This window comes from Hevea brasiliensis, chromosome 10 (genome assembly GCF_030052815.1).
Source record: "Hevea brasiliensis isolate MT/VB/25A 57/8 chromosome 10, ASM3005281v1, whole genome shotgun sequence".
NCBI lineage: Eukaryota > Viridiplantae > Streptophyta > Magnoliopsida > Malpighiales > Euphorbiaceae > Hevea > Hevea brasiliensis.
In genome coordinates, this window is record NC_079502.1 from 68,856,804 (window position 1) to 68,877,670 (window position 20,867).

Below are 20,867 nucleotides of genomic sequence, written 5' to 3' on the forward strand. Positions count from 1 at the left end.
ACTTATCATTTATAAGTGCCTATCATGTTTGTTATATGGCATGAGACTCACCATTCCATCTTATTTATATCTCATATAAATAACTTGGGAACAAACATGAATACAATCTTTCTGGATAAGTCATGTCCTTATTATGAAGTATCCTCGATTGTGAACCTATTTATGATACTTTGTGCTAGAAATATTGTCACTCATATTCTTAACAACTTAAGAATAATATTTCTAACAAAATATCAATGGACCTTTTCTATTACACATAAATATATTATGTAAACGGAAAAGTGGAAATGCCTTTTATTAATAAAATATGTACAAGATACATACTAAATGATATGCTCTAGGGCATACTACTAACTGAATTTTGGTAAGCTTCCTTCATGAAAGTTGGCACATTTTGTGCCTAGTTTCACCTCCAATTGGTCTCATACTAATTGGAGCCACACACTTAAGGTTCTAAGCCAAAACATACACTGCCCTATTACAATTTGTTCATCCTTTACCAATTACACATCCTATGCTTACCAAGTTCACTCTTCCATGCCAATTATGGTTTGTACCATAACATTAACACATTTAGCAACACATTTTTGGTCATTTTGGCAGCTTGTAACCACTCTCAACATATACACTATAATACAGAAGTTTTCAAGTCCAATTACAACAATTAACCACAAGACATATCTCATTTACATGTCCAAATTCAAACCATTATACACATATCCAAATTCAAACAATTATTCATATACATATGCTGCCATCAATAACAACATAATTCAACAATATTTCATGAACTCAAACACTTCAATCTTCTTCATGAGTCTGCCACAGGTTTACACATACCCATCAATTTCCATTTTCACTTTTCAAGCTTCCAAATCAAACCTTACTCATGGAATTCAACTACAATACAATGAAACATTTAAATCATCATTCCAACCACTATTTATATGCAAGAATAAGCTGTTCATATTGAAGTTCCATGGCTACCAAAATGTACATCTCCATTAATTCATCAAACTTCAAAAATTCTTCCATAAATCAATTACCAACAACACCCATTCAAAGTTTAATGAAACAAGAATTAAAAATACATGCTTACCACTTTTGAAATTCTTCAAAACCTCACGAAAACTTAACTTTCTTACTACCTATCTACTGCCCAAGTTGTATAGAACAACTTTAGTGAAGGAACCTAATGGAAAATGTTGCTAGAGCATGCTTGCATGGAGCTCTCGCCATGGATGGCTTTGGAGGTTTTCTCTCCCTTGTTTTCTGCTAATTTTGCAAAGTAAGGAAGATGAAGTTATCTGCTGTCCATATTATGTTTAATGGTCCACTTTAGAGGTGTTAGTGGAGCACTAATAGGATTAAAAGTAATTTTTAATGTTAAACTTTCATAATTTAGTTTTTATCCCCCATTTCTTTCACTATTCATATAATGTGTCACAATTAAATTTTTCATGACATTTCTAAATTGTAATATCATTTATTTTTAATGGACATTTAGGTCAAAAGATAAACTCGGGGTGTCAAATGACCATAATGCTCCTGTTCGGGTTGCATTCCTGATTTTTCAGTAACACCGAGCTTTGTCGTTTTCTCGATTTCTCATTTTTCTTTGTACTAATTAATTAATTTTTCTTTGATATTTCTAATGATATTTATACTTCAATAGATGTTTATTTAAGTCTTAAAATATTTTTCAGGGTTCCGTGCAGTCCAGGGCTAGTCAACGATCCACGCCGCAACTTCCCGGTGCGGTCACCCATCGCTATGGTTCTCGACTCGTTTAACTTGGTTACATTTCATTGCTATTATTTTTTCTTTGTTTTTCTTGCATTTTCTTTTCTTGTATTTCATTATTTTATGTCTCCTCACCAATATTTAAATATAGCTCTAGGCATCCTAGCTGTCCGGACAGACACTGGTCACTGGAACAGTAGAACGCACTACCAAACATAGGGGTGTTCCATGAGTTCTCAACCCAAAATAATTACTTCTCTTCTTCTAATCAATTTATATCAAATATAATTAATTAATTAATCTCTATTAATTAATTTCTCATAATTAAATTCATATTTAAACACTTTAAATATAAATTTAACTTATACTAAACATCCAATAACTTAGATTTGGTTTCAAGCCATGTTAGGGACTTTGCAATTTAATTGCAAACTAAACCTATTTAATTAATCAATTAAATTTTTTAATTAATTAATTAAATCATATTTAATTTGGTGATTACTTATGTATGTGTTTGACTTACTAGGCTCATCACTAATTGGCAATGAGACATGATATCAACTCTTAATATCATCAGAACTCTTTCTTACCATAAATGATTTCTCTAAATTATTTTATGCACCTCATATACCATGGTTAACACCTAGCATACCATGCCATGGTCACCCAATTAGTAATAAGATTTATCTTGAATGAACCTATAATCATATGTTACCATGCACTAGAATCTCTTTGTTACAAAATCCCAATTCGAGCTGGAGTCATGGTTTATGTCAAACCCTATTTGCTATGAATATTATGTTCTCTTTTAATTCCAGTTCTTGATTAAAAATATTTTCTCATCAGAAACTCTTTTCTGATTAAATCTATCTGTCCTGGCCAGGAACTTGAAACATTAAGAACAATTAAATGAATATAGGATTTTATCCCTATTTACTTAGAGGAACAGATTCCATCTTGATCAACACCTCTCCATATATAACTAGTAGGAGCCAATACATGCCCATATACCCATACACAGTACATGTATGAAAGCAGTATCAAACTCAAACCACCTATATACAAGATAACTGTACTATCTCAAGTCTAAAGATTATATGCACCAATATGATTTATGATAATACATTGACAAGAGTAAACTCCATGTGCTTGTCATAAATGTCACTGGTTCGGCTTACTTATCATGTATAAGTGTCTCTCATGTTTATTATATGGCATGAGACTCACCATTCCATCTTATTTATATCTCATATAAATAACTTGAGAATAAACATGAATGCAATCTTACTAGATAAGTCATGTCCTTATTGTAAAGTATCCTCGATTGTGAACCTATTTATGATACTTTGTGCTAGAAATACTGTCACTCATATTCTTAACAACTTCAGAATAGAATTCCTAACAAAATATCAATGGACCTTTTCTATTACACATAAATATATTATGTAAACGAAAAAGTGAAATGCATTTTATTAATAAAAACATGTACAAGATACATACTAAATGATATGCTCTAGGACATACTACTAACAATCTCGCTCTAGCACTAGAGCCATTCATTATAGTATCTTAGACCCATCTTCTCAAGATGTCAGTCTAGCTAGAGTTTGTGACATAGGCTTAGTGTCACACCTTACCCCCTCCATAAGGCATAACATGATCCCGTAGTATACCTAATGAATTACCAACTTTGTCTATTGATAACACATTAAATACACTACAAGAGATTTTAAACCTTTTCTTATTTCTTTTTACAGTGGTGAGTACTCTTGACAGATGTTAAAATTTTTTAATCGAAGTTAAATCACACATTAGGTCTGAAATAGCCACAAATTTTATAAAAATTTCGGCAAAGTGCCGTCTGTATTTGGAGCAAAACAGTTCTTCAAAAACCTATAAAAAGAACTTCCAGTATATTTGTTCAATACCAAACTCCAATTTAGCTCAACTCAAATCAGCGTCCTCAACACAGTTCAAACTCAATTCAATATCATTTTCAGCAATTCCAAAGATAAAGTGCAAAATAAATGAGTATTTCAAAAGCTGAGATGAGAGAAGTATAATACAACATTTTTACAGGCCAAAATAATTTATAACTTTATTTTACAACTGCTCAAGACCATGTACAATATATACATATAGTTCACATACATTACAATAATATTTACAAGGAAGTGGTATACTTAATATACTCGGCAAAATCCCAATGCGAAGTCACAAGCAGCCTACTCAGCTGTTTTATCTGTCTGTCTACCTGTGACAGCAATGAAAAAGCTATCGTTGAGTAAATTTTACTCAGTGGTGCATGATAAAAATTTAAAATGCGGTATATAAAACATTTATTGACAATTCGCAATTCAAATGATTCACAATTTCATGTCACAATTTTCAAAGCTCATATAACACAAATTTGATCAAACAATTTGATAACACAGTGTTGCCAATCAATAACACAACTTAGGTCATGACACAAATTTTTCGAGCATGCCGTGTTGTACACCACGACAAGACATACTCACCCCACTAATCGAAATCAATGAGGGAGGTGGCTAGCTAGCTAATGAAAACTCATCCATACCTCAGACTGGTAAGTCAAAGAGGGAGGAATATAGTCATACTCACCCCATAAATGGAGGAGGAACAAAGTGATATTGCCATACCAAGTGTGAATCAAAAGAATTCCAAATCACATTATTTAAATATTTCATACAAACCACAAATCACATTTTATCTCAAAATTTCCATTTGCAAAGTAGGCAACACAATAGTTTCCAAATAAAATTCCCAAAGCCAAAACAATAAAAAATTATTCATAACTGATTTCTCCAAATAAATTTTCTAGTAAAAGTAGTGAATATAAAAAGTATTGTGCACAGACCTAGTTTGAGTTGCCTCTAGGCCTTGACTCAATGTTCCTTAAGCTTTTTAATATCCTTTTCAACCGAAACACATAATTTTAAAGTGTTTCAGTACTCAGTTAAATTGTTTCCAACAATTAGGTTCAATAATTAATTTATTTAGTACTATTGCTTTCATTAGTCAACCTATAATGTTGACCTTTGATGCACTCTAGGGGAATAAATTTTAATGTTATAAATATGTCACATTTTATAGTCCTTTGATTTGGTACATGTTACCAATTTCATTTTCAAGTGTAATGAATTTTATTGCAATTTATCGGATTTTAGTACGTTATTTTGACCTAGCGAAATGACCTTGTTTCCTCTGTTTTTGGGTTCTAGTTAGAATTACAAACTTGTAGGTCTATGTCTTAGTTAACTTTTACGACAAATTTTAGGCCATTTGGAGTTTACTAGACCAAGTTATGGTCATTTTACTATTACTGGACAGATTGCACTAAAATGGCAAACTTAGGTCATTTCCGATTCTGGTAGTTTTTATACCCGAACTTGTGCAGGAATTCTGACTTGCTTATGGTCATTGCTGGGCTTTGATGTCTTCATAAGAGTTGTATCTCTATGTCTAAGCTTTCCATGGTATAAATTTCAGGTCATTTGGACCTGTTTTGAGTGTGTTATGGCCAAAATACTGAGTGCTGTTCAAATGGTCAATTTTTAGGTTTGCAATGTCACGAATCCGGATTTGGTCAATTTTCATGTCATTTTCTGGACAGAATTTAAGTAGGCTTTAAACATGAAAGTTGGCACATTTTGTGCCTAGTTTCACCTCCAATTGGCCTCATACCAATTGGAGTCACATACTTAGGGTTATAGGCTTATTTGTATACTACCCTTATCTCATTTTTGAGGCATCAACCAATCTCACATTCAACTAACCATACTTCACTTACCAAACCTAATTCTGCATTTGGTACTAACCATAGCCATTCATTAGTTTACATTATAGTAACTTTGGGCAGAATATAACCAATTGGAAATGCACCATTTACACTTCCATTTCACAATATCCAACTTCAACAATACATACACATGAATACCTCTCATTAACACATCTAATTTCCCACCAATAATTACGTACACATACTGCCATCCTTAGTACCATAATTCAATAAATTATTTCATGAATTTAAATGCTCTACCATACATCATAAGGCTGCCCAATTGCTCATATACATCAAGCTTCCCAATTTCAATATATAATCTCACTTTACATTCATAATTCACACATATAAGAGGATTAAATTGCTAGCACTTCAAATGGACTCAACCAACACGAATTCCCATCAACTGCCACCAATTTAATATAAGAAAAGCTCAAGCAACTCACCTCCCATGCCTGTAAAAAATGGACAGTCCATAACCATTTCTTCAAGTTTCTTCACCCAAAATACTACCCATAACCTCAACACAAGTTTTAATTAAGCAAGGGAAGAAAATGGACACTTACCTCTTATTGGAGCTTGCTAAAACCTCACCAATATTTCTTCTTTTTGCTGCCATGACACTTTCCAAGCTGTGCAGACTAAACTTAATGAAGGAAATTATGTGAAAAATGGCTTGAAAAATGGATGCATGGAGCTTGGTTTGGGGACCTAAATGGAGGTTTCTTAGGGGAAGTTAAATTTGGCCAAATGAAGTTTTTGAGGAAGAAGAAGATTCATGAAGTGTTAGTGGAAAAATCTGTCTTTATATAGTTTATATAATCCCACTTAGTGCCCCACTAACTCACATTAAACATTTAATAATCCAAGTTTCCATATTTGTAAATTAATCCCCCATTTCTCTTTTAATTGTACTTCATTTTTAAATTTCATTTTTCATGGCATTTTCAAAATTTAACACTACAAAATTTTCATGGTCATTTAGGTCAAAAGTCTACTTTATGTGTCAATTGACCAAAATGCCCCTCCTTGGGTTGTATTTCTAATTTTTTTATAACACCGATTTTTGTTGGTTTCTCGATTTTTCATTTTTATTTTTACTAATTAATTAAAATTTTTTTGACATTTTCTAAGTCAACTATATCACAATAGATGTTTATTTAAGTCTTAAAAATATTTCCCAGGGTTCTCCGCGGTCCAGGGCTAGTCAACGGTCCTCACCGCAATTTCCCGGTGCGGTCACCCATCGTTACGGTTTTTGGCTCGTTTAACTTAATCATATTTCATTGCTCTTATTTTTCCTTTGTTTTTCTTGTATTTTCCTCTATTGTATTTCATTATTTTATATCTTCTCACTAACATTTAAGTATAATTCCAAGCATCTTAGCTGTTCAGACAGACACTGATCATTGGGACAGTAGAACGCACTATCGAATATAGGGGTGTTACAATTGTACCCCCCTTAAATAAATTTCGTCTAGAAATTTTACCCAATAGCCGTCTTACAATAGTCATACATTTATTTTCTCCTTTCTATATGATCGTATAATCTTCTTTCCTTTGAATTTGTGTAAGACTTTTAACAATCTAATACAACATTTAATTTGTTTGTATAACACTAATCTTTTCTTACTATCATTCTATCTAATATTTCGATTCATGTTCCCTTCTTGAATGACCATTGAGGTCATGTTAAAATTATTTATCTAATTACTGGTCCTCTGACCATTCTAGTCAATAATCTTACTCATATTTGTAACATTTTTTTGTTATATCTGAACCAACTGTTCAAATTTTTACTTCCATAACTCTTTTTTTATCTATTAATATTCTATAATCTACTTCCTTTTACACTAAACTATAACCTTTCGATATTCTAACTTTTGAGTTTTAAATCCCTGAGTAGGATTTCTAAACTCATTTCCAATAATAAAATTCTGTCCTGGCATAACTATACCAAAACAAATGCCATTGGCAACTATTCTCATCTTGGTGTACTATCGAGTAGTATGTAGCTCTACACAATAATCTCAAGTCAGTACTGTAATCTGCAGCTTACAGTACAAACATCAAGAACATTGCATAGTTACTACGATATATTCCAATAGATCAAACTTTCCCATATTTTATCCTTCTTGAATTCACTAATATCTGAAACTTATTCTGATTACAATATCCATTGACAATTACTAACTGTAACATCTTTGCCCTCATCTAGAGCAATTCCATTACTATAACTTACTTTTAGGTAACTGATAATTTTTTTTTATACAAGGGACAGTAGGAAGGCAAACAATGTAGGCACTAACATAAAAGTATGTAGACCCCGAGTCAAACAATGCATATATATATCTTAGTTAAAAATTGAGAAAGTACCAGCAACAATGTCAGAAGTCTTAGCCTCTTCCATCTGCCTCATAGTGTATACTCTAGCTGAAGCATCACCTTTTTCTGGCTAATTCACAGTACTCTGACTTTCAGGTGTACTACCCCTATCTCTACCTCTACTTCTATTAATTGATGGTGAACTCTTTGGGGTAGAAACTTGGGTTGATCCTTCTAGTGTAGTAAATGGTCTAGAATGGCACGGACTTATACAATCCTTAGTGAAATGACAAGTCTCTCCACAATTAAGACATGCTCCTATGGCTCTATAACATATCCCACTATGTGGTTTACCACAAGTTTCACAAAGTAGATTCGACAGTGCATTTTAGGGTCTTTACTGAGTTTGCTGCTCCGATCGGGGTGGTTTCTATCCAGAAGATCTATCTCTACCCGATTCGCGTGAGCTAGATCCTCCAAAGTGCTTTCTCTTTCCTGACCCACTATCAGGAACTTGATCAGTAGTCTTTCTAATTTTCTCTTTTTCTTCTGTACCCTTTTTAACTGTTTCTTCATTCTCAATTATTTCCAGTTCCAAGGCTTGCGATATTAGCTCTGAGAAATTCTGGTGTCAGAACCCCACAGCTTGCATTCTTAGACTAGGATTTAAGCTGGCCTCAAAATGTTTGCATCTGTCTCTAGGAGTGGTAAGCAGGCTTCTTGCATAATGACTCAATCGAGAGAAGTTTCTCTCATATTCTGCCACTGTTCTGTCCCCTTGCTTCAGACTTAAAAACTCTTAAAGCTTCTGGTCCATATAGGCATCTGGGACATATTTTTGTTTGAATTCTGTGAGAAAGTCGTCCCATGTCAGCACTGGAGGTTCCACCAAATTGTGGGGAAGGGTTTTCCACTAGTCATATGCATCCCCCTGTAGAAGTGAGACTGAGTACTCAAACTTCAGCTCATCGGTGCAGTGCAGCTTCCTAAAAACTCTTTCCATCCTTTCCAACCATTGTTCTGCCTCGAGCGGATCCACTGTCCCCTTGAACTCAGTAGCCCCATATTTAATCAACTTATTGTACTGCCTAGCTAAAGGTTATGGTTGTACTACTAGTGTCTGCAATGGGGCTTGAGTGGGCATGTCACCAGTCATCTGTTGGAACATTACACCCATATGCTGAGCAAATTGAGTAGGGAATTATGGTATTGAGGGGATTGGTGCAGCTGATCCACTCACATTTTGAAGGGCTGGGGCTTCCCCTTGCACCTCAGTTTCTACTGATTGATCGACTCAACGGTCCCCTTCTTCCATAGTCAATTAGAGGATATTATACCTCCTAAACAAATAACATAAGGAGATTTCCTCCCGTTAGTGCATATTTATAATGTAATGTACTGTATGTATCAAACCATGACATTGAGCAGTTGTACTATGAAGAAAGAATATTCAAATTACAGGTCAAAACAAAATTTAAAAACTAGCTCTGATACCACTAAAACATGTCACACCTTACCCCTCCGTAAGGCATAACATGATCCCGTAGTATACCTAATGAATTACCAACTTCGCCTACTGATAACGCATTAAATACACTACAGGGGATTTTTGTAACACCCCTATGTTCGGTAGTGCGTTCTACTGTTCCAGTGACCAGTGTTGTTCGGACAGCTACGATGCCTAGAACTACAGTTCCTTATGAGTGAGGAGACATAAAATAATGAAATGCAAGAAAAGAGAATACAAGAAAAACAATGGAAAAGTAATAGTAAAGAAATTCAACCAAGTTAAACGAGCCGAGAACCCTAGCGATGGGTGACCGCACCGGGAAGTCTCGGCGTGGACCGTTGACTAGCCCTGGTGTAACACCCTCCCGGTAGCAACTCCGTACATTCTACTGTTCCGGTGACCGGTGTCGGTCCGGACAACTAGAACGTCCAGAAAAATATTTAAACTAAAGTCAGGAACCATAATTAACTCAAATATTAATAAGAAAAATTTAGTAAAAATTTTAGAAATAAAATACAACCAAGTTAAACGAGCCGGTGCCCTAGCGAGGGGTAACTCAGAGGGAAGTTGCGGTTCTCGCAACGAGGAGCCCTAGACCAGGGGAAAAATTATAAAATAATTTTTGGGACTCCAGAGAAGGGTTATTGAGGTTCCCATGGCATTAGAATGCCAAGAAAATACCTAGAAAAATTTTTCAATCGGTACAGACAATTTTGACCCGTTAAGCCTAACGGAGGGCATTTTGGTCATTTCGCCTTCAGAGGTGATTTTTGGCCGACTTGTCCAGTTAAGTAAATAATTAATATGAAATAAAATATGAAGAAACATTACTAAAAATTAAATTGAAATTGAGTAGTGATGAAAAGAAAAGAAAAATCCATAAAAATGCCAAATATGACATCATTATGATGTCATTTGAAAGTCTCCACCAATTATAATTAAACAACCATATTATTAACTAATAAAAGAGACTAAATGAAGACCAAATTAACCAAAAATACAGCAGCCACCTCCTTCCCCAAAACCAGCCAAAACGTAGAGAGAGAGAAGATAGGGTTTTCACCATAGCCATTCTTTGCAAGCTTCCATTCTCATGCTTCCTCACCATATTTCCTCAAGACCCCAACACTAAAATGAATCCTTGGACCTAGAGGAAGTGTTTGGCAGCCAAGAGAGTACAAGAAAAGTGAAGATTAAACTTGGGAAAAAAGTGCCACTTAAAGGTTAGTGCATTAGATACCTAAAACTCTTTATTTTCATGATTAGTAACTTGAATTGAGTAAGAATTTGTAACTAAAATGAACAATAATTATGTGTATACATACCATAAATTTCGGCTGCCCTATTGAAGGAACAATAATGGAGCGTTTTGATGGACTTAGAGTGGATTAGAAATGATGTTTAAGGTACATATACACAAGTATAATGAATTGGTATGCTATCTAAGGTAATTGGTGTAACCCTTGAATTTGAGCTAGGGTTTTAAGAGTGAAAACTTGACTTGGCTTAGGAAATTGTTAGAGAACATTTTAATGGTCAATTAGTGACCATTTTAGGTAAGTTGACCACAATTTGGACTGAATTATAGCATGGCAAAGTGAATGTGTAGGCTGCCTAGAGACAGCAGCAGGGTGACTGAAATTTCAGTCCAATTAGACAGCCATAACTTTGGCTGTGTAGGTCCAATTGGTGTTTGGCCAATTGAACATGAAACTAGGCTTATAATGGCACATTTTTGCTGAAGAAACCATGCCCAAAAGACCAAAGCAAGGGGACCAAAACTTGGCCCGAATCCGGATACCCTGCAACAGCACCTGCAGAAATGACCAAATGAACAGTAACTGTTCATTTGGCCATAACTCACTGTAGATATGGTCAAGTGACCTGAAATTTTTACAGCAACACGTTAAGACATAGACAAACAACTTTCATGAAGGAACCTACCTCAAATTATGGCCATAACCCATCCAACCAAGTGATTGTAGTTACTGTTCATGTTACTATAGATATGGTCAATTCTGCAGATTGGCAATCCGGCCAGCTGTGTTTTTTGGACCATATCTAGAGCTACAAAACTCCAAATGGAGTGATTCAAAAAAGGAAATTCAACTAGACAAAATAAGGAACAACTTTCATGTTTGCCATTTCTTCAAATTCCCACTGCAACAGTGTCCAATGGAACAGTAAAGTTGAGCTACAAAAACTGAAAATTCTGCTTCCCTTGGTTTAAACTTTGAAATGGTATAAATGCTTAATGCCAACAAGTTTTGAATGCCAAATGTGGTATATTGGGAGTGCCAAAGTCAATGTACATATTTTCTATCCAAAATTCAACATTTTTTTTGACCAATGAGGTAAATAGTGACACGAAAAACTTGAAATTCACAAATTGAAGAATTTAAAGGTTTCAAATGCCCTAGTATACCTAACAAGATTGGTTTGGATAGTTTGGCATGCCAATAGGGTTCAGTTAGCAGTACTGCACATGGCAATATGCCATTCTGTGATTTCATGGCTTTTAGCCATTCTGACCTTGTATTGAGCTTTGGCCTTGTGCCTGATATATTCTGACTTGTTAGCTGTTGCTGCCTGGAGATGCATATGTGACCGATGGTGTGACGGCCCGAGGTACTTGATACCCAGTGCCAGTTTACCCGTTTATCCAGTCCAGTCATCTAGTGTAGGTTACTTGGGCAACCAAATGAATAAAAGTGTACAAAGTTAATGATATACAAATTCAAAACAAATGAAACATATACATTCACTACATACCTATTTTCTTGCTATTTCTTTTATTTTATTATTGCACCACTAAGCATTATTGCTTAGCGCGTTGCTTTTGCCACGCAGCGTATGCTGAGATACAGATCGTGAGCCCAGTAGACCGCAGACTGGGTGAGTCCATCCTGCAGTTCTGCACAGTGTCCGTGTCACCTCAACTTCTGCAGTGCATTGGTAGGACACTAGGTGTCATTTTGGCATTCTGTGATAAATTTTGATTTTCTCATATGTAATTAAACTTGTGTAATGTATTTTGAGGTTCATGTAAATAATGAAGATTTATGGTTATGTATGGAAGTAATTTGAGTATTTATTTGTTGTTTATACATATGATTACCCTGAGAAATGATGATTGAGAACTGAAATTGAAATGTTGTTGAGATCTTGATATTGAGACTTTGTTGATGAATTGAAGTTGGGATTGTTTGGAAAATTATTTGGAAGTGTTTTTAACAGGTTCCGAAGAACTGTTTTCTCCATTTTTAGCCGGTACTCCGCCGGATTTTCTTTAAAATTTTCGGAACCTCAAATAAATAATATTTTTGATAAATGGCTTAAATAAAGTATGTTTCATAAATTATATTCAAAGCATGATATAAATTAATTAAGGTATATTAGAGTGTGCTGGTACACCGTGTTGCATTACTTACTCGGGTATACTGTACACGGGTAAGGGGTGTCACATTTAGTGGTATCAGAGCACGGTTTAGGCGTTTCTGGGCCTTGATTGAGTCCATACCATGCATTGCATTTGTAAGAGTCGAGGTGACACTAATGCAGATCTGTTTGTTTTTCTTATTTTGAATAGGATATGGACCCTTCATCACAGTGAGCAGTCGAGGAGGAAGTGGAGAGTCATGCTCCACTGCGGCGGTGAGGCGGGGGTAGGGGAGAACCTACTCCACCAGCTAAAGCAGAGCCTGCTCAGCCTCCACAGGCCATGTTTCAGCAAATGGCCGATTTCTTTAGACAAATGGCTGGGGTAATGCCAGCACCACCACCACCACCAGCTCCACAGCAGAAATCACACCTGGAAAGGCTAAGAAAGTTTGGAGCAGTGGACTTCTATGGCAAGAGAGAAGATGACTCTGTTGCAGCCGAAAATTGGTTGAACAGGCAGGCGAGTTCTAAAACAACTCCACCGCACTCCAGCAAAACACGGAAGCTGCCATATCTCTGTTACAAGATGATGCCTATGAATGGTGGGACACGGTGTCCAGTGAAGTGCAGCCAGAAACTATAACTTGGGACTTCTTTCTCTCCGAATTCAAGAAGAAATATGTGGGTACTGTATACCTGGAAGAGAGAAGAAGAGAGTTTATTAACCTGAGGCAGAGACAGTTGTCAGTGGCTGAGTATGAGAAGGAATTTGTCCGATTAAGCCGCTATGGAAGGGAGATAGTCCCTAATGAAGCTGAAAGGTGCAAGAGATTCGAAGAGGGATTGAATGACAACATAAAGATCCAGCTCACTACCCTGGGAATCACAGAATTTACCAAGTTAGTGGAAGCTGCAATAAAGGTTGAAAAAGTAAGAATTAGTGAGCAGACCAGAAGGGAAAGACAGCAGAAGAGGGGACTGGGTCAGTCTAGTTCAGCCCCTGTATTTGGGAAGAAGTTTAAAGGTCCACCTGCACAGAATTCAGGTCAGCCACAAGGTCAGGGTCAGTCTCAGGGGCCCAGGCCACAGTTTACCCCTAGGAGAGGTCAGTCCACACCATCAGTGAGCAGCTCTCCAGGGATGGAGTTCAGGGGACCAGCCCCAGCAACTTCTGCATGTCCACACTGTCAGAAATGGCATAAGGGGGAGTGTTGGAGAGTAACTGGTGCCTGCTTAAGGTGTGGGTCAACAGAGCATCAGTTGAGAAACTGTCCACGTAGAACCACTACAGCTGCTCCAACACAAGCAGACAGACCTGCTCCTGCACCGCAGAGGGGTAGGAAATCTGGTAAATCTGAGGCTGTTGGACCATCACAGAGGCCTGCATCTAAGCCAGCAGAGAGGCCTGACAGCAGACCACCAGCAAGAGCTTATGCTATTAGAGCTCAGGAGGAGCAAGATGCCCCGGACGTCATCAGGGGTACGTTCTTCCTCTACACTACACCTGTGCATGCATTGGTGGATCCAGGATCCACTTATTCATACATCTGCATCAACCTACCCGTAGAAAGGGGGATACTAGTAGGGGAAAGTGACCAAGACATTCTGGTCACTAATCCATTGGGTCACAGTGTGGTAGTGAACAAAGTGTACAAGGGTTGCCCTTTAAGGATTCAGGGGTATGAATTCTCGGCAGATCTAATTGAGTTGCCCTTCCATGAGTTTGACGTGATTTTGGGAATGGACTGGTTGTCACGTCATCAGGCAATAGTTGATTGCAAATTAAAGAGAATTTCTCTGAAAACTTCTGAGGGTAATGAGATCACGGTTGTGGGCGAAAGGACAGATTTTCTTTCCAATGTTATCTCAGCCACAGTTGCAAGAAGAATGATGAGAAAAGGCTGTGAAGCCTACCTAGCACATGTGGTGGATACTAGGCAGGCTAAGCCAAACCTGAGAGATATACCCACAGTAAGAGACTTCCCAGATGTGTTCCCAGAAGAGTTTCCTGGTTTGCCACCAGAAAGGGAAGTTGAATTTGCTATTGAGACACTGCCGGGTACAGCACCTATATCCATTGCTCCTTATAGGATTGCACCCACTGAATTGAGGGAGTTGAAAACTCAGTTGCAAGAGTTGCTTGATAAGGGGTTCATACGCCCTAGTGTGTCACCATGGGGAGCTCCAGTGCTGTTTGTGAAAAAGAAGGATGGGACTTTGAGGTTATGCATCGATTACCAGCAGTTGAATAAAGTGACTGTGAAGAACAAATATCCGTTGCCTAGAATTGATGATCTGTTTGATCAGTTGAAGGGAGCAGGAGTATTTTCCAAGATTGATCTCAGATCAGGGTATCATCAGTTGAGGGTGAAGGATGCAGATGTGCTAAAGACTGCATTCAGGACCCGGTATGGGCATTATGAGTTTCTGGTGATGCCCTTTGGCCTAACAAATGCACCAGCAGCATTTATGGACCTAATGAACCGTATCTTCCATCCATACCTAGATCGGTTCGTAGTGGTCTTTATTGATGATATTTTGGTGTATTCCAAGACAAGGGAAGAACACGATGAGCATTTGAGGATTGTTCTACAAACCCTGAGAGAAAAGAAGCTGTATGCTAAGTTGTCCAAGTGTGACTTTTGGCTGAATGAAATTTCATTCCTTGGACACATAGTGTCAGCTGATGGGATTAGGGTGGATCCCAAGAAAATAGAAGCAGTGATGGAATGGAAGCCTCCCAAAAACACAACTGAGGTCAGAAGCTTCTTGGGGCTAGCTGGGTATTACAGAAGATTTATGAAGGGATTTTCCCTAATAGCTGCTCCAATGACCAAGTTATTACACAAGAATGTCAGATTTGACTGGAATGACAAGTGTCAGACCAGTTTTGAGAAGTTGAAGGCTATGTTGACAGAGGCACCAGTGTTAACACAGCCAGTGTCAGGAAAAGACTTCGTGGTCTACAGTGATGCCTCACATAATGGGTTAGGGTGTGTATTGATGCAAGAGGGGAAAGTGATTGCCTATGCTTCCAGACAGTTAAGGCCACATGAGCAGAACTACCCTACCCATGATCTAGAGCTTGCAGCAATTATCTTCGCACTGAAGATATGGAGGCACTACTTGTATGGTGAAAAGTGCTACATTTACACAGACCACAAAAGCCTGAAATATTTGCCAACCTAGAAGGAGCTCAACCTTAGACAGAGGCGATGGATTGAGTTCCTGAAGGACTATGATTGTGTAATTAACTATCATCCTGGGAAGGCAAATGTAGTTGCTGATGCTTTGAGCAGAAAATCCATGACAGCTTTGAGATCATTGAATGCCCGTCTATCTTTGATTCGAGATGGAGCTATTTTGGCTGAGTTGCAAGTGAGGCCAAACACCTCTGACAGATTTTAGATGGGCAAAAAGCAGATGAAAAGTTAATGGCTATTATGAGCACAATCTCAGAGGGAAAAACAACTGACTATGAGGTGAAAGCAGATGGGTGTCTGTATTACAAAGGAAGACTGTGTGTACCAGATGATGGGGAATTGAAGGCCAGTATTCTAAAAGAGGCACACACCAGTGTATATGCTATGCACCCAGGAAGTACAAAGATGTATCATGATCGGAAGCTTCAGTATTGGTGGCCTGGTATGAAGAGGGACATAGCTAACTATGTGACTAAATGCTTGACATGTCAGCAAGTCAAGGCAGAGCATCAAGTTCCATCGGGTTTGCTACAGCCTATACGCATACCTGAATGGAAATGGGATCGGGTCACCATGGATTTTGTAAGTGGTCTACCTCTCACCCAGAAGAAACATGATGCAGCATGGGTGATAGTAGATAGATTGACAAAGTCAAGACACTTTACGCGATTAGGGTGACTATTCCTTTGGAGAGGTTAGCAGAATTGTATATCAGTGAGATAGTTAGACTACATGGAATTCCACTTTCCATCATATCTGATCGAGACCCAAGGTTTACATCGAGATTTTGGAAGAAGTTGCATAAATCCTTGGGTACACAACTCCATTTCAAAGATGACTTTCCATCCTCAGACGGATGGGCAATCAGAAAGAGTAATCCAGGTAAATAATTGAAACCAATGAAATTGATACAAATATTGAATTGAAATGATAATAATAACATGAAATATATATCAGGTCCTTGAGGATATGCTGAGGAGTTATATCATTGAGTTTGAGGGAAGTTGGGATAGATACCTCCCACTGGCAGAATTTGCATACAACAATAGCTACCAAGCTAGTATCCAAATGGCCCCGTATGAAGCACTGTATGGGAGAAAATGTAGAACTCCAGTGTGCTGGACTGAATTGGGCGAAGACAAACTAGTAGGGCCAGACCTGGTGAAACAGACTGAGGAGAAAGTGAAACTAATCAAAGCCAACTTGAAGGTTGCCTCGGACAGACAGAAATCTTATGCCGACCTGAAGAGAAAAGAAATAGAATATGTGGTTGGCGACAAAGTGTTCCTCAAGGTGTCACCGTGGAAGAAGGTATTGAGGTTTGGAAGAAAAGGTAAGTTAAGCCCTAGGTTCATTGGCCCATATGAAGTCATTGAACGTGTGGGTCCAGCGGCCTATAGGCTAGCTTTACCACCAGAGTTAGACAAGATCCACAATGTGTTCCACGTGTCCATGCTTAGAAGATACCGCTCAGACCCTTCACATGTCATCTCCAGAGAAGAAATTGAAATACAACCGGATTTGACATATGAAGAAGAACCTCTACGGATCCTGGCTCGGGAAGTAAAAGAGTTGAGGAACAAGCTGATTCCACTGGTGAAAGTGCTTTGGAGGCACCACAACACCGAGGAGGCAACTTGGGAAAGTGAAGAAACGATGAGGCAACAGTTCCCTCAACTGTTTGCATCAGGTAAATTTCGAGGACGAAATTTAAATTAGAGGGGAAGAGTTGTAACACCCTCCCGGTAGCAACTCCGTACATTCTACTGTTTCGGTGACCGGTGTCGGTCCGGACAGCTAGAACGTACGGAAAAATATTTAAACTAAAGTCAGGAACCATAATTAACTCAAATATTAATAAGAAAAATTTAGTAAAAATTTTAGAAATAAAATACAACCAAGTTAAACGAGCCGGTGCCCTAGCGAGGGGTAACTCAGAGGGAAGTTGCGGTTCTCGCAACGAGGAGCCCTAGACCCGGGGGAAAAATTATAAAATAATTTTTGGAACTCCAGAGAAGGGTTATTGAGGTTCCCATGGCATTAGAATGCCAAGAAAATACCTAGAAAAATTTTTCAATCGGTACAGACAATTTTGACCCGTTAAGCCAAACGGAGGGCATTTTGGTCATTTCGCCTTCAGAGGTGATTTTTGGTCGACTTGTCTAGTTAAGTAAATAATTAATATGACATAAAATATGAAGAAACATTACTAAAAATTAAATTGAAATTGAGTAGTGATGAAAAGAAAAGAAAAATCCATAAAAATGCCAAATATGACATCATTATGATGTCATTTGAAAGTCTCCACCAATTATAATTAAACAACCATATTATTAACTAATAAAAGAGACTAAATGAAGACCAAATTAACCAAAAATACAGCAGCCACCTCCTTCCCCAAAACCAGCCAAAACGTAGAGAGAGAGAAGATAGGGTTTCCACCATAGCCATTCTTTTCAAGCTTCCATTCTCATGCTTCCTCACCATATTTCCTCAAGACCCCAACACTAAAATGAATCCTTGGACCTAGAGGAAGTGTTTGGCAGCCAAGAGAGTACAAGAAAAGTGAAGATTAAACTTGGGAAAAAAGTGCCACTTAAAGGTTAGTGCATTAGATACCTAAAACTCTTTATTTTCATGATTAGTAACTTGAATTGAGTAAGAATTTGTAACTAAAATGAACAATAATTATGTGTATACATACCATAAATTTCGGCTGCCCTATTGAAGGAACAATAATGGAGTGTTTTGATGGACTTAGAGTGGATTAGAAATGATGTTTAAGGTACATATACACAAGTACAATGAATTGGTATGCTAACTAAGGTAATTGGTGTAACCCTTGAATTTGAGCTAGGGTTTTAAGAGTGAAAATTTGACTTGGCTTAGGAAATTGTTAGAGAACATTTTAATGGTCAATTAGTGACCATTTTAGGTAAGTTGACCACAATTTGGACTGAATTATAGCATGGCAAAGTGAATGTGTAGGCTGCCTAGAGACAACAGCAGGGTGACTGAAATTTCAGTCCAATTAGACAGCCATAACTTTGGCTGTGTAGGTCCAATTGGTGTTTGGACAATTGGAAATGAAACTAGGCTTATAATGGCACATTTTTGCTGAAGAAACCATGCCCAAAAGACCAAAGCAAGAGGATCAAAACTTGGCCCGAATCCGGATACCCTGCAACAGCACCTGCAGAAATGACCAAATGAACAGTAACTGTTCATTTGGCTATAACTCACTGTAGATATGGTCAATTGACCTGAAATTTTTACAGCAACAAGTTAAGACATAGACAAACAACTTTCATGAAGGAACCTACCTCAAATTATGGACAGAACCCATCCAACCAAGTGATTCTAGTTACTGTTCATGTTACTGTAGATATGGTCAATTCTGCAGATTGGCAATCCGGCCAGCTGTGTTTTTTGGACCATATCTAGAGCTACAAAACTCCAAATGGAGTGATTCAAAAAAGGAAATTCAACTAGACAAAATAATGAAAAACTTTCATGTTTTCTATTTCTTCAAATTCCCACTGCAACAGTGTCCAATGGAACAGTAAAGTTGAGCTACAAAAACTGAAAATTCTTCTTCCCTTGGTTTAAACTTTGAAATGGTATAAATGCTTAATGCCAACAAGTTTTGAATGCCAAATGTGGTATATTGGGAGTGCCAAAGTCAATGTACATATTTTCTATCCAAAAGTCAACATTTTTGTTGACCAATGAGGTGAATAGTGACACCAAAAACTTGAAATTCACAAATTGAAGAATTTAAAGGTTTCAAATGCCCTAGTATACCTAACAAGATTGGTTTGGATAGTTTGGCATGCCAATAGGGTTTAGTTAGTAGTACTGCACATGGCAATATGCCATTCTGTGATTTCATGGCTTTTAGCCATTCTGACCTTGTATTGAGCTTTGGCCTTGTGCCTGATATATTTACAGCTTGTTAGTCGCTCATGCACACCGGAGATGCATATGTGACCGATGGTGTGACGCCCGAGGTACTTGATACCCAAAGGCGGTTACGACTTTATCCATCCGATGCCTAGTGTAGGTTACTTGGGCAACCAAATGAATAAAAGTGTACAAAGTTAATGATATACAAATTCAAAACAAATGAAACATATACATTCACTACATACCTATTTTCTTGCTATTTCTTTTATTTTATTATTGCAACACTAAGCATTATTGCTTAGCGCGTTGCTTTTGCCATGCGTAGGTACTGGAGATACAGATCGTGAGCCCAGTAGACCGCAGACTGGGTGAGTCCATCCTGCAGATTCGCATGCTGTCCGTGTCACCTCAACTTCTGCAGTGCATTGGTAGGACACTAGGTGTCATTTTGGCATTCTGTGATAAATTTTGATTTTCTCATATGTAATTAAACTCGTGTAATGTATTTTGAGGTTCATGTAAATAATGAAGATTTATGGTTATGTATGGAAGTAATTTGAGTATTTATTTATTGTTTATACATATGAGTACCCTGAGAAATGATGATTGAGAACTAAAATTGAAATGTTGTTGAGATCTTGATATTGAGACTTTGTTGATGAATTGAAGTTGGGATTGTTTGGAAAATTATTTGGAAGTGTTTTTAACAGTTCAAGAACTGCTTTTCCATTTTTAGCCAGACTCACTGGATTTTCTTTAAAATTTTCGGAACCTCAAATAAATAATATTTTTGATAAATGGCTTAAATAATGTATGTTTCATAAATTATATTCAAAGCATGATATAAATTAATTAAGGTATATTAGAGTGTGCCGGTACACCGTGTGGCATTACTTACTCGGGTATACTGTACACGGGTAAGGGGTGTCACACCTGGACCGCGGGGAACCCTGGAAAATATTTTTAGGACATAAATAGACACCTATTGAAATTCAAA